Raw genomic sequence first — 12,416 nt, 5'->3', positions numbered from 1 at the left:
GCAAGCCTCAGATTGCACGTCTCTGGTCCAAACGTTCGAAATAAATAAATAAACAGGGGCCGCAAAGTTGCCGCGAGCAGGGGTAACCAACCGAGCGTCGGTATTGTGTCGGACCGCGTTTAGCGTAAAGTTGAAGCCTTTATTACTTACACTTCCTGTTCGGCGCGGGGAGGTTTGTTTGCGTAATTAATGGCTTGTTTTGTTTGTACTAAATACCCCGATAATTCTACGCGTTCCTCCCCTTCGGGTCTGACCTCTTCCACCCCTCCCTCCCCCTCATCCACCAGTTTCTCACACCCTTCTCTGAACTCCCGTCAATCCCCACATCCACACACGGCTAATGTGACTTTGTCCGACACAACCGAACGAGCCTTCGTATTATGTATATTTTTTCGATAGCATTATACGAGGCGTTTTATTTAAACGTGCTGATATATTTTCACATCGTTACATATACATATGTTTGCTTTTGGGTGAATTATGTAGAATATTTTTGTAGATTATATCGCTTTATGTTTTTTTAAGATACACGTATGTATATGTACCAAGCTTACACAAATTAGAATATGTGACTGCTCATATAAAGCAATAATTAACGTATGCATAAAGAGAATCTATGGTTGAAAATGTGCTTTTTAAAATTTCCAGAATTATAAAAATGTAAATGCAAGTATAATCCTTAAAGCCATTGAACGTTCGAGTTAATGGCTGAGTTCCGATTCAATATATAAAATGGGTCAGACATTCATTCAATCTTCATTATACATATTTATTTAATAAAAAAATACTGCACTCTTTGAACGTTTTTTCAATCCATTAGTCTCGGGTTTTAAAATAATTGAAAAAAGTAATGCACACATATCATGGTATCCGGACATGTACCCCCTGGACACGTACCCCCCAGGCACATAACCCCGGCCAAAAACTACCTGGACATTAACCCCCCCCCCCCCCGTGCAAATATCCCCCGCCATGGATAAAAATTGTTTAAAAATAGTAATAAATAATTAATGATAAAGTAAAGTAATAAATAATAATAAGTTGAGTGTGGTTGAGCATATTGCATTTCAATTTAAATACAATATTCAATTTCAATTTATTTTAGTAAATAGAATAAATATCAATTTAAAAGACTTTTAGCTAGCGTTTGCGTTCTGTGGTATTGAAAGTAAATTTTAATTAAAGAATATATTATTGTTATATTATTATTATTATATTTTAAATATTTTTAGACAATCCATGATGGAATTTGTAAAATCGAGAAAACGAAAAGAAAAAGAGATTAAAATACAATTGATTTTGGAGTTTTGTATATTTTAAATTATTATTATTGATTACTGATTTTTATTATTAATTATTGATTATTTATAAAGAATCTGATATGTATTATTAATATCTGTATTTTTCTGGCTGAAATATGTAAGCATTGATACTGACTTTTTATTAAAGATACTGTCAATTTTTATAATATATTTTTATCCTTGACGGGGGGGGTTATTGTAATCTCTACATATTGTTAATTGTAATCTCTACATACAATGTATAGAAACGTCAAAATGTTCACTCCATTCTATGTATATTCAAATGGCAAATCAAAGTTTAACTCTTTTGAGCTAAGATCAATAAGTTCATCCTTGATTAAGTCAACATTTTCATCACCCTTTGAAATCGGGCTAGTAAAACTTAAGATTTTTTCCAATCGCAGAGTCTGTGGCGTCTTTCCATGCATCCCCAAGGGGTCATAAAAAATATTAATCAGTTCACAAATAAATATGAACACGCGTTCTGTTCAATGATTTTTTTCGTATTCCATGGTACCGTTTAACGATTTGAACGGTTCAATTGTTAACGGGCCGTCAATCATCAGCAAATCTAGCGTTACACGTCACCGTCATCATGCAGGTCGCAGGCACACATACATATATTATATATAATTTATGAATCGAACCGCTCATTGTCCGTCGTCAATGATTGGTCAATTGTGCCGACACTCGATACGACTATAATTCAATACAGGGCTCTAGGTGTCTCAAAAGGCCCACAAAATCAATATGGCTTTGCGTTTTGCGCTCTACATACAGGAAGGCCGTAAGAATTTATCTGCTGATGTTTAAAATTAAAAATGCAAAGGAGGTATGTAAAAACCGCTGTGCGCCAGAATCAAAGCAAGTTCGATGAAGGACAAAGGGCTCGTGATTTTAATACAATATCAATGGGCTTATCATCATAATACTTTGTCGAACAATTTCACTTTGTGATTAAAATATGTCATGATGCATAGGCGGCCACAATTGTGGAATAAATATTTTTTTAGTTATTTAACGAAATAATGGAGCAAATTTATGTTGAAATATATGTATTATATATCATGTATTATTATATAAGGTATATATGTATGTATATCATCCACTTCTGGATGAAAGCCTCTCCAACACCCAACCTCTCTAACACTCTCCATTCGTTTCTGTTTTGCACAACTCTCATCCGTCTCACCCTACACATTTTCCTAATTTCGTTTAACCATCTTGTGCCTACCTTGTGAAATTTCTTTCACGCTTTTACATTCTCTCAGGTATCATTCTAGTACTTCTTTTGTCCATCTTACATCCATTCTTCTATCTAAGTCAGTGCTTCCCAATTACTATCTTGTCACGACCCCCTAAATTTGAAATAACTAATTCCCGGCCCCTAAAAAAATTTTTTTTCTAGTTAAAAGATTTATTTGGCAGTAATTATTACAATTATACACATATTAATACACATATTTATATTCAGTACAAAATTATAGGAACTTGCTTAAAATCATTTTTCTAATATAAAATCTATACACACATGAAACAATTTAATGCGATAGATGAGGTCGCATGTTTTTACATAACAAATCGATATCGGGTTCAATGTCAGAAATGCTAACTCGCAAAGCATCTTCCAATGTCTCCGTAGAAAGGCATGACATTTGCTTATTTTTTAATATAAGTAATGACGAAAATGCTGTTTCGCATAGGTACCTAGTCGCGAAAGGAATAAGAGTTACCAGGGCTTCTTTTCCAATAGCAGGATATTCTTGCTGTCGCCTTAACCAAAATTCCAAAATACTTTTTTCATTAAATTCCACTTCAAGCAAATTATCTGATCTGATATCGATCAACTCAATATTTGTACTTTATATTGAATATTTTCGCGGCCCTCGTGAGAAATCCTACGATCCCCCAGGGGGTCGCGACCCCCAATTTGGGAAGCACTGATCTAAGTGATCCGCCTATAGCCATTTCCACCTCTTCACTTTCTTCACTATATCTACTACCCTTATCAACTTCTTATCCAAGTATTGCATTTTCTATCTTTCCTCGTCATGCCAATCATATAGCATTCTATACTTCTTTGGATGTATTTACTAATATGTGAAATTTCAAAAAAAGCAAGCACCATATTATATACATAAGTGGATCAAAAGCTTTCTATCACACAAACAAAAATATCAACGTACAAAAAATGAGAAAAAAAGCTTGTTAAAAATATAAAAGGCTTTCAAATGTACCATGACAGATATTACCCCAAGGCCACACATGGTTAGATTATTACTTTATCTTTTTTGTACGTAATTACTTACAATTTTTGAAACAAAACAGTACATATAATACAATAGAGACATCTATGGAAATTTGATACATGGCAAAGCTGCGGAATATACATAATGTAGCATATTTAATAAGATTTAACAAATTCGTGGTGCAAATAGATTGAATTTGCAAGAAATCACCTTTAATAGCCCGTGGAATTTTTCCTACAATATAAGGGACAACCAGCAGAATAGACTAGTGGTTAGCATATAATGCTTTGAACACATCAGTCACAGGTTCAAATCCCACTGGTTTCTGCTGGCCACACTTAGATTTGTGCCTCTAGGTCTATCGTTTTTTTATTTTATCATAGTTTGCCAATTTATCTAATTTTCATTGAAACGGTTGCAACAAATTGGCAAACTTACCCATTTTCTCGCAAAATCTTAAAGAATTTTCAAGAAACTGAGGGAAAATATCTTGATGTATTGGATGCGTCACAATAATTAAGCTAGACAAATCGGAAAATTTTAACAGGAAGTGTCAATTTGTTTTTTAATAGCCACAAGATCTTGCCAGCAGCGTATTTGGTCTGAACTTTAACCCACGACCTCTTAACTGGTATTTATTTATTTATTTGTTTATACAGGTAAAAACCCATTTAAGTAAATTACATAATAAAATATATAATGAAATCTGATAATATAAAAATAACAATAAAAGAAAAAAGAAAATCAGAAAAAATAGTAAAATACCCATTTAAGTAAATTACATAATAAAAGCATATAATGAAAACTTATATTATAAAATTAACAATGAAAGAAAAAAAGAAAATCAGAAAAGATGGTACAAATTAAGGAAACAATATTCTGAAGGGATTCTATAAACCGACCAAAAGTATTACTAAATATGTCAATGTCCGTCTGATCAGCTAAGTAGTTAAAAAGCCCTATGGCTGTGCATATAGGAGAATTTTAAATAATGCTAGTTTTCGCCATAAATGGCGAAAACATAAAACGTTTGCGTATTCTAAAATAATTTTCTGGTGCATATAAAGTGAATTGGCTAAGAATTTGTGTATTATAAATATTTCCACGAAGAACAAGGAACATGTGACGTATCAATATAATACGACGATGAGATTCAAGGCTGACCAAGCTGATTCAAGCCCGTCATTCCCAAAATAAATTTGCTTGGATATAACCAAGGGTAGTATCCATACATTTTATAATAGAGAAACCGACAGAATTTTTTGTGAACTTCTTCTAATAAATTAATATGCAACTTTTTGTTAGGTGAACAAATTATGCAGCTCAGCTCCAAAATAGACCTGACAAAAAGAGGCCTGGTATGCAAAAGTTCTATTTGAATATTTTCAATATGTTATATTTACAGTTAGCCGTTTAGCGGGTATTGTTTGTTGTATTGTCTTCGGCATACACGTACGATCGTCTGGCTTAGGAAATACCCTACCCACCTGCCCAACGGGTGGGCCGGCCGTGAAAGGGAGTACACCATTTAGCCGATCGTTCTATAGGGCTAAGGTGGGGTGAGAATGGGTATGTAAGGGAGAGGGATCGGGTGGTGAGGGCCGCTTTGTTTCGGCGGTGTACGTTTCTTGTTAACGGAATTAATTGTTTGAATGTCGACGGCTTTGATTATTGAACCCGTCGCTGCTGCAGAAACGTTTATTCATTCAAAGGAAATATCCCACACATCACTTACACACATCGAGCTACATACACGCCCTCCCCACCCTTCCAAATATCAAAATGCGTTGTAATTATTTATATCAGAGATTGCCAAATGTTAAGGTATACTAATCTGAAAAAACTGCATGCCAGAAACGATATTCAATTAGCCACAGACATTACTTACAAACTAACCAGTAGATTCTATGATGGAATCACTGATACCTATACTAACACACTTGTGATGAGTCTCAATAGAATGTCTATACCCTTCAGGTATTCATACAGATTACCTAAGCACAATCTGATTTAGATTGTCGACTTTGGAGAGTCTTTAGTTCATATTACGTATGTTTAAAAAGTACTATGCGCATTTATGAGAATTATAAATAGGTTTTATAGTCATGATCTAATTTTTTCAGTTTTATTTAATTTCATCAAAAAAGTCATTTCTTTTCTCACAATTTCATATTGGATTTTTTTTATACTATTTTCGACCCTTTAAATATGTGTGCTCTTCACGGGAAAATTCACGTGTAATCCTTGTATCAATGTGATGAAAATAAAATCATCAAATTTAATAAACAGAAAGTGCGATGTTTTCTTAGAAAAGCTAAAAATAATGTGACTATACGATTTTCACCACACCACGTATCATGCTGACAATTTATATTTGTATTCTTTCTTTATTAACTTAGAGTTGTGTGTATATTTAGAAAATCAGTATTTCACAAACGTGGTTAATACCTCACAATAATTTGAAATAGGTTTTTGAGCTCTTTTACCTATTATGCTGTACATAAAACAATAAAATAATACTATAACTAATAATAAATAAATTGTAAAATAAAAAATGATCAGTAGATCAGTAGTTATTAGATATATAAAATGTATTGTGAACATAATTTAGTAGTAATAAAAAGCATTTAAATATCAAAATCAAATGTTAAAGTAGATGTGAATGAATTTTAAGTCTATATTGTATGTTATTTAATCAACGAAGCATGTTTTTAAGCAATGATTATTTAGTAATTTAAAAACTTCGATTACGTCGCCTCTTATTATTTTCATCTCCAGTGTAGTGTGATTCATTCTTTTCAATATTTCGTTATAAGAAAGTGAATTAAGTTCAGAAGGATTTGTAATTTTCTTTTGTATCCTTTCAACACATAGAACATATTTTTTAAAATGAGGATTCCATATGCTAAAGGCGTATTCTAGTTTAGGTCTGATAAAAGTTTTGTTAAGTGGTTGTCCCTTATATTGTAGGAAAAATGCCACGGGCTATTAAAGGTATATCTTTAGTAACATCAATCGTTAGGAAAATCGTTTTCAATGTTGAATAGTACAGATTTAAACGTTGGAAGATACTTTAAGTGTATCGTCGAAGGATATGCGATACACCTTGATGTTTTAAGCCGTCTGCGAAATGGGAGTTCGCATCGGGGCTGGGGGTCGTTGTAGGGGGTGTGGGTGGGTGGATGGTACATAGGTACGAGGATGTATGTATGTATGTATGTATTTTGAGAGAAAGAGGAAAGGGCCAAAGGGCCCGAAGGTGAGGAGAGAAGAGTTTCCTTTGCCGTCACAGTGATTGGGTGTTGACTTAGCGTCGCTTCGTCGGGTAGGCACGATGCATCGTTAGTTTTACACGGACGACAAGTGGCACGGAACGCTACTGCAAATAAATCACAGGCCGCCTCGACAAATTTTGCTAAATCACCGTGAAATTCGATGTTTTACGTCTTCGTATTTTTAGAAGATTTTTTCGTATGTTTTTTTTTTTTGAAAAGATTTTTTTCTAATAAATTTTTGGTTGTTAAGGGGTTAAATCTATTTTTTAGGACTTATGTGTATGTGCGTATTAGGGGTTTCAATTTTCCGGAGTTTTCGCTTATCGGTAGTCCAATAATTATTTTAACAATTACCGGATCTTCAAAATAAAGTATGTATTTTTTTTGACTTAATGTATTTAACCAAACGCTAATAAACTTAATTATTTATTATATACTAAAATATATTGCCCAAAAAAAGGTATTTATAGTTTTGGACCATTGTGGTATTACAGGAAGAACCTAGTGCGCCACAATGGGCTACATTTGAAAAAGAGAAGAACACAAAAATAAAATACAATAACATGCCTAAAATAAAATAAAAAAAGCAAAAGCAGAAAAACATGATAAAAAAATAGTAAACGAAAAAAGACAAAAGAAACATAATACATAATGACATATTTGGCCAAAGATCAATATATATCAATCAATTAAGACTCTCGTGATGGCAGTCCTGAATTGATGTAAGGAAATACCAAATAGATCAACGTCATTCAGCTCCCCGTTAAGCATACGATAAACACGCTGTAGATAGGAATATTTAGGGAATTGGTTTTGAAAGGATAAAGTGAAAAGAGTGCAACGTGTCTAGAATACCTAACTAGGATCCTGAAACCAACCTCACTCTGTAAATCGCAACAATCAAGGAAACCATTTAGGAGCTTAAAAAATTAAATCAGCCGATAACTAAAAATAAGTGTATGTGATGTATGTATTTATGCTTATTGTAAAAAACTAATTGTATGTAAGCTTATTGTAAATCATATTAACAATAAGACAACATAACTTCTTATTGAATACTTATCTCGCAGATAAAACCGACTGAGGAGATATACAGTGAAATGTCAGATTTGACATATTTGGCCAAAAATCAATATACATATATCGTGTATTACATTACATGAAGCTAGACGCCAAATTTGAAATTTATATATACATATGAGAGTTAAAACCATAAATATTTAAATATTACAAATAACGAGAACCTATAGAGCAAATTTTATAAAATATAGAGTGAATTATAGGCGTTTAAACAATTAAAACCTTATATAGCCATATCAAGGCGAACAAGTTGGAAGACACGGGACGAACGCTTATTAAACGTCAGGAAGGTTTACGGGCCCCGTTTTTAAAACGCGTTGTATACGATATTTTATCTCCAACGTAATGGCAGACGATACATTAACGTGTATTGATGACCAAAATGAGCAATATGGCAAAGTATGAAAACGATCGGATAAGAGATAAAAATGACCACTAACACGAAAGCCATGTGAAACGTAAAGGAGGTATGTAAAAATGAAGATAAAGTGAAAAAAATCAAATAAAAGTATAAATAAAATCCTCAAATCCCATTCTTAGTTTCATATTGAATATAAAGTGAGTGTAATATTTATTTAAACATTAGTTTGGACCATTGTGGCATTACAGGAAGAACCAAATGCGCCACAATGGCCTCCATAAGAAAATAAGAGAGAGAAATAAAAGTCATAATTGTAACAGTACCTAATAATTTACATTTACAAAATATTTACATTGCAAAACTTATTGACAAAAATAAAAAAAAGCAAGCTCAATCGGTCTGATTATAGAAATTTAAAAATAATAATTTTAAATATAAAATACCAAACTATAATATTTATATAAATAATATTAAAATGATACAATGAAACCAATTAAAATCAATAGGGGTACGTTCAAGTGTAAATAAATCAATCTTAAGATTGATACGATGTTTTTGGGAGTACATACATATATAAAAGATATATGTATAAAACGAACACATGTACATACATATGTGTATAACTAAGCGTATCTTAAGGATTCAATATTTTGTATAAAAGTTCAAGTTTACTTTGTATTTTTTCAAATATAACTTTACTCTATATACATAAGTAGAATTAACGTGCATTCGCTTTAAATACGTATGTACTTTTCCTCTAAACGAATAACGCAAACGAGTCACTCGTTAAAAAGAGCATAATTATGTATACCTATGTACATTCTATAGAATATTTCTTTTAAATATACTTGAACGATATTTTCTTCCACTTTACACTCGCGCACAAACAGGTCTAATTAAGTACTTTTTCGCGAACGGGGTGAAACGCGAAAAATTATCAAAGCGAATTTCTTCCCGTCTCCAGCTGACGCAATTTCCTCCATGTTACAACGCCGCTGGAAAACTTTGTATTTCCATTTTTGCCAAAGTGCACTTTGCTTAAATGCATTCGCCACTTCGGCTACAAATGTCGCAACAGGGAAAAATGTGTATTTATCAAATTGCGAAAAGCTCGAACAAACGGCCGATAATGAATGTCGCTATTTTTTGTGCGCTCTTAGGTAAATTTGCGATATTTTCGAGTCGGGGAAATCTTTATTGTTCGATAAACGTCCGGTGGTGAGGCTCTAGTCGGCGTTCGCGCCTCGTAAAAGAAGGCTTTGACGGATTGTGGGAATAAAACGTTCTCGAATGCCGCAAAGCCTTTTCTGGCGTTACTATCAGTTTCAAATTGGTTCTGGGGGAGGTTTACAATGGAAAATAGAAGGGTATGATTAACTAAGGACCATTCAAAGAAAAGAGCTCTCCGGCAACCGCTTTCGTCTGAATGACGAACTCCATCCGATCCCCTTTCCTGCCGTCTGAGTGTATTTGCATTTTCCGTATCCCCTTGAGAACTTGTGGGAAATGATTCCAACGGGGAAAAATCACAGGTAAAGATTATTCAAGTCAAATAAGCAAATAAAAAAATTGTATGTTTATTGAGCTTGAAAGAAAATATTTATAATATTTAAAATAAAATTACAATGAGTAACCACTTAAAATGTTTACCTTATTGATAAAAAGATGAAGAAATATGCTAATGCATATGTATTTACATACATATATTATATTTATGAAGTATAAGATGTAGTACTCATTCTCACAAGTCTTTCTTTTGTAAACAAAGATAAGCATTAAAATTGATTTAATTCTTAACTATTTTTTAAAAATGAAGACCATTTTAATGTATATCTTACAGTCGAAATGTGTTTTTAGTTTTAAAATATTCCAACTAGGGTTTAATGTAATTCATATTCGAATATAATTCAACTAGTAAATTATTATATATCTCTACAAGCGCAAATATACTTTCAAAGTGCAATATTGCAATATAACAGTTGAGTTTTGACAGCTCTGATATTTTTACGAATGCTTTAGAATCCAATAATGCGTTAATATTGGCTAAATATTTGGAATGAGTATCGTATTATAATAACTCTAAGAATGTGTTCAATAAAATAATGTGACAATCCAACTCAATTTACTAGTCAAATGAAGTTTTCACGTACCAAATTACAGTTGAACTGAATTTTCAGTTGTCAAATATTTTAACCAGTTGGAATGTAATTCGGCAATATTCCAAACTATTCAAAATATATTACAACTGGAAGATACACTTCAACTGTAACATATAAGTAGATTGAATTTTAACATAAGTAATTCTCAAGTATTCCTTAAGTTTTTAGCACATTTTTCTGTATTTATTCGATGGATAGTAAAATTTCATAGAACTATTCGTAGCAATTTTATATTCATGAGATTTTGAATGAAAAAAGGATTATAATTATAGTATAATTGTAGTGATGAATCGTTTAAAATAACCCTTTAGCTGGATACTAATTTTACTCTTGAATTTTATCTAAAAATCCACTGAAACTTTAGATTAACTCGTAATTTTTCGGAACTTTTGTTCTGCGTGATTTCGCGAAAGCTCGAGCATCAAATCCGCGATGAACTTAAAGCAAACAACTTTAACGCAAAAGTATACAATCATCTGACTTAAATTTATTCACCGAAAACTTGCGCCGACGTGAACGGAATGAGAAATAATCCTGGAAAGCCCAATTCCACAGCGGATTTAACTACATTGAACTTTTTTCCCTTCGTAGAGGTAATATTGACTCGAAGTCAAAGAAAAGGGGGGGGGGGGTAGGGTGAGGTCGTTGAAGAATGAGTAGTGGATGAGAAAGAGAGTATTGATGTTTAATGCAGATTTCTTAGTGGATTTCCAAGCGAATCCCCCGAAGCTTTGTGCTCTCGTACAAAGATCAGGTTAATGATTTTCTCGAGGGCTCCCCACTTTTGTGACTGTTGGCAAAGTCTTTGCCCTTATCTTCCCAGCCTTACATCGCCTTTAGAGAGTGCGGTTTTGAATACATTTTGTAAAATGGCTCATTCACGACGACGACGCTCCATGGGATTTTTCGGGTTGGTGTGTCACTTCACCTTTGTGCAACTCGCGTCTCGTAAATACACCCCCTCCAGATTCTTTTTTAATCTCGAGATACACAAATTGATACTGTCTATATATGACCGAACTTTAGCCCTTTCACAGACTTGAAAGAACGCTCTTTGAATATTACAAAATCGCATCTAAAGTCGGCGCCGCGACAAGTTTACATTTCAATCTGAGCCCCCTTTTTCGATGACATGTATATGTTTATATGCGAGTTTTTGTTACAGTCGAGGTTTTCCAATCGTCTAAATCTGCTTGAAAGAGACAGATCAGGATCGGAAAATGGTGATGAGGTAACAAATCTCTTTACGAGCCTTGCAGCTCCGCAAAAGATCTGTACATATTTGCGAAAAGCTCGAGGATTTGCAGCTTACACATATCCTCGCATACGTACATATAGTGTATTCCACTCCAATGCACGATCGATCAATAGAATATTTGTTTGTTTTTTGTATTAATTTTTAAATTAATCAAATTTGTATCAAATGCACATATGTATACTAAATTCTCCAGCTTCTATGTGGTAATACGTTTTTATGTCTCTAATAATTATATGCGTGGTAGACATCATAATTTGATGGTTTTACCTTCTTTTCACACTGTGTTTTATCGGATGGCTACTATTCCAAGAGCTATCTGACTTCTTTACTTTTTATATATTTTGATATTTTCCACCTCAGTGAGCGTAGGTTATCGGAAATTATATTAACCTACTATTTGTGTGGTAGCTTACGCTCATCATTATTTTCATAATTGAATGTGATGTATGAGTGGAATTTTGGTATTTTTGTCTGTATATATTTTTTTTCTTCTTGGTTATATTATGTAATGACACAATGGTCCAAATTTAAACTTAAATAAATAATAATATGTATGTATTTTATTTTATTTTTATTACTAGCCTCTTCTTACTTTCACATACCAATTCTATTCAGAAGAAATTTGGGGTCTTATCCGATCGTTTTCAAACTTTGTCATTTTACTCGGTTTGGTCATCAATATATGTGGAAATGACGTCGGCCATTACGATGGTGAAAAATAATCGTAATAGAC

At 33.0% G+C, this 12,416-nt stretch overlaps 1 protein-coding gene across 1 annotated transcript in view; it reads left to right on the top strand.

The window, feature by feature from the left end:
• The window catches only part of CARPB (Carbonic anhydrase-related protein B), a 193,954-nt gene that overhangs the window by 14,263 nt on the left and 167,275 nt on the right, over nucleotides 1–12,416 (top strand). The gene's annotated exons all lie outside the window — the stretch shown is intronic.

The sequence above is a fragment of the Arctopsyche grandis genome, chromosome 5, assembly GCF_051622035.1.
Source record: "Arctopsyche grandis isolate Sample6627 chromosome 5, ASM5162203v2, whole genome shotgun sequence".
In the NCBI taxonomy this organism is placed as follows: Eukaryota; Metazoa; Arthropoda; class Insecta; order Trichoptera; family Hydropsychidae; genus Arctopsyche; species Arctopsyche grandis.
Note: the sequence above shows the minus strand (reverse complement) of the source record. Positions and strands in the feature narration are given on the sequence as shown.